This window comes from Schistocerca americana, chromosome 2 (assembly GCF_021461395.2).
Source record: "Schistocerca americana isolate TAMUIC-IGC-003095 chromosome 2, iqSchAmer2.1, whole genome shotgun sequence".
Classification (NCBI taxonomy): Eukaryota; Metazoa; Arthropoda; class Insecta; order Orthoptera; family Acrididae; genus Schistocerca; species Schistocerca americana.
This window is the reverse complement of record NC_060120.1, coordinates 479,210,010-479,212,700: the sequence shown is the minus strand read 5'-3', so window position 1 is coordinate 479,212,700 and position 2,691 is coordinate 479,210,010. Positions and strand designations below refer to the sequence as shown.

Here is a 2,691-nt window from a genome sequence, read left to right as displayed (position 1 = left end):
TGTCAAGTACGTTGGTAGATACTCCTACGAAATATTGGACACCGCGACTGTGAGATCCCTGACAGCATGGTCCCCATACCGTGTGCTATACGGTAAAACCGCCCACGAGCCACAATTGACTGAACGGATTTCTCAAGCCTTATTACGACGGGTTTTCTTTTTTTAAAAAAAAATTCATGGTGCGATGGACCCATAATTCAGCATTCTACACGCCTCCTGATATCACCATAGTCTAGTAACAATTTCAGGCATTTTTCGCCCTTCTTTGCAAAAAGTGTACGGGTTTTCCTGAAAACTGATTTCAGATTCATTATGACACTCGTGCCATGAATTCAATGTCATATAACTCGACTTGTAATGAACCTAGAAGAAAAAAGTTTGATGTACCAATTGAAAAAGTTACTTTCTGGTTCCTTAATCAAGTTCTATGTGCGATCCCCTTGTGGCACGTACAGTATCTAGTCGATAGTCCAACACGGTCTAAGCCCGTTCTAACATCTCAGTTCAGTTGTCTCAGCAAAATGGTTCAAATGGCTCTGAGCACTATGCGACTTAACTTCTGAGGTCATCAGTCCCCTAGAACTTAGAACTAATTAAACCTAGCTAACCTACGGACATCACACACATCCATGCCCGAGGCAGGATTCGAACCTGCGACCGGCTGTCTCAGCAGCTGGCGTTATTCTTTCCTACGAATCAGCAAGAGCATACAGGGATGTGCAGTACGTTAGGTCCTTGACGTATCCCCATAAGAGGAAGTGAGCGCGTGTAATGGCAGGGAATCGAGGAGGCCAGGGAATCGGACGATTTCTTCCAACCCGTTGTTTTAGGAAAGTCCTTTTAAGGAGAAGTCGCACAGGCAAACCCAGAGTTGCAGGTGGAACAGCTTGCTGGAAAAGAACATGAGGTTTCCGGTTATGCAATTATGGTATTAGGTACAGTTCAAGCATGTTACAATAATTTGAGGCATTTACTGTTTCTTTGGCGAAAAAGAATGGCCCTACAATGCGGTCAGGTAACATGCGGCACTAGACATCAACTTTGGAACTATCACGCACCACCTCCCTTATAGCGTGTGCCTTGGTCGAGACCGTGTGCGTAGGTTATGTTTATCAACGTTGCGACACACATGAAAAGTTGATTCATTTGAAAATGTATTGTACCTCAGAAATTATTCATCCGGATATGTCCCGAGTAAATACAGCACGTTTTGGCTTCTCATCTGGTTTGATTTTTTGTAACAGCTGCAGTCTGAACGAAAACAGATGAAGACGCTTTCGGAGAACCCGGTGCACTGTCCTTCAAGGAATTGGCAGTTTCTTTAATGAATTACGAACACACTTCTGTAGTGAATGCTGGAAAATCTGTCGAATTCTCTCCGTACCTTCGTCACTTCTCCTAGGCCTGCCTACACGATGTATCAAATCCGTACACCATGCTTCCATGAAGTTCCTGTGCAGTTTTTTTATGAATGGTCGAGAGGGTGGTTCCCCTGTTGCGTTCTCAAATTTCTCTGAATTTTGGTGGTTGCCTTAATTTCAATCAATCAAGCCGCACACATCCTTCTCCTTTGCAGACTCCATTCTTCGATTCATTTACGGTGCTCCTACTACCCTGCAACAACAAAGAAAATCTTTCTCAGTTATGTTGCTCTTGTCACCTGGAAAGGCATTATTTTACGCACACATGCACACACAAATAACAACTATTGAGTTTGTGCATCAGAAGACTTACTTTTAGTTACTTACAAGTCAAGTTATATGTCACTGTAATTGTAAAGTACCTTTTGAAACACCATATGCATCATTTCTCATTCATATTTTCTTATTTTTAAAGTGCATAATTTTAATATGTACCTGCTTCTCAACGTAAATTATGCACTGTTTTAGAAAGGACAGCATTTTTCGCCTGTATTATTAAACGTATTTGGCAACGGCCTTGCCGCAGTGGATACACCGGTTCCCGTGAGATCACCGAAGTTAAGCGCTGTCGGGCGTGGTCGGCACTTGGATGGGTGACCATCCAGGCCGCCATGCGCTGTTGCACTCAGCCTCGCGATGCCAATTGAGGAGCTACTCGACCGATTAGTAGCGGCTTCGGTCAAGAATACCATCATAACGACCGGGAGAGCGGTGTGCTGACCCCACACCCCTCCTATCCGCATCCTCTACTGAGGATGACACGGCGGTCGGATGGTCCCGGTAGGCCACTCGTGGCCTGAAGACGGAGTGATTATTAAATGTATTTATCCACAACGTCTACGTCTACATTTGCACTCCACGAGCCATTTTACATGTATGGTGGTGGGTACTTTGTATGCCAGCGTCATTTCGCCGCCTTTCCTGTTCCATTCGTGGGAACGACGAAAGCAGTGAGCTCAAATCAAACTCTACCTTCATGGTCTTTCCGTGAGATATGTACAGGTGGGGGAAATATATTGATTCTCCATTCTAGTAAACCGAACGAGGCGGTGCAGTGATTAGCACACTAGTGTCGCATCCGGGAGGACGGCCGGTCAAATCCCCTTCCGACCACACAAATTTAGGTTTCCCGTGATTTCTCTAAATTGTTCCAGGCAAATGCCAGGATGGTTCCTTTGAAAAGGGTATGCCCGATTGTCTTCCATATCCTCTCGTAATCGAAGCTTGTGTTCTGTCTCTAGTGACAGATCGCATCGCATCGCATTGCAAT

The 2,691-nt window shown here is 44.9% G+C and overlaps 1 pseudogene; it reads left to right on the top strand.

Annotated features, from left to right (window-relative positions):
- The first annotated feature begins 1,928 nt into the window (after nucleotides 1-1,928).
- Nucleotides 1,929-2,046, top strand: LOC124597663 (annotated as a pseudogene).
- Nucleotides 2,047-2,691: the final 645 nt, after the last annotated feature.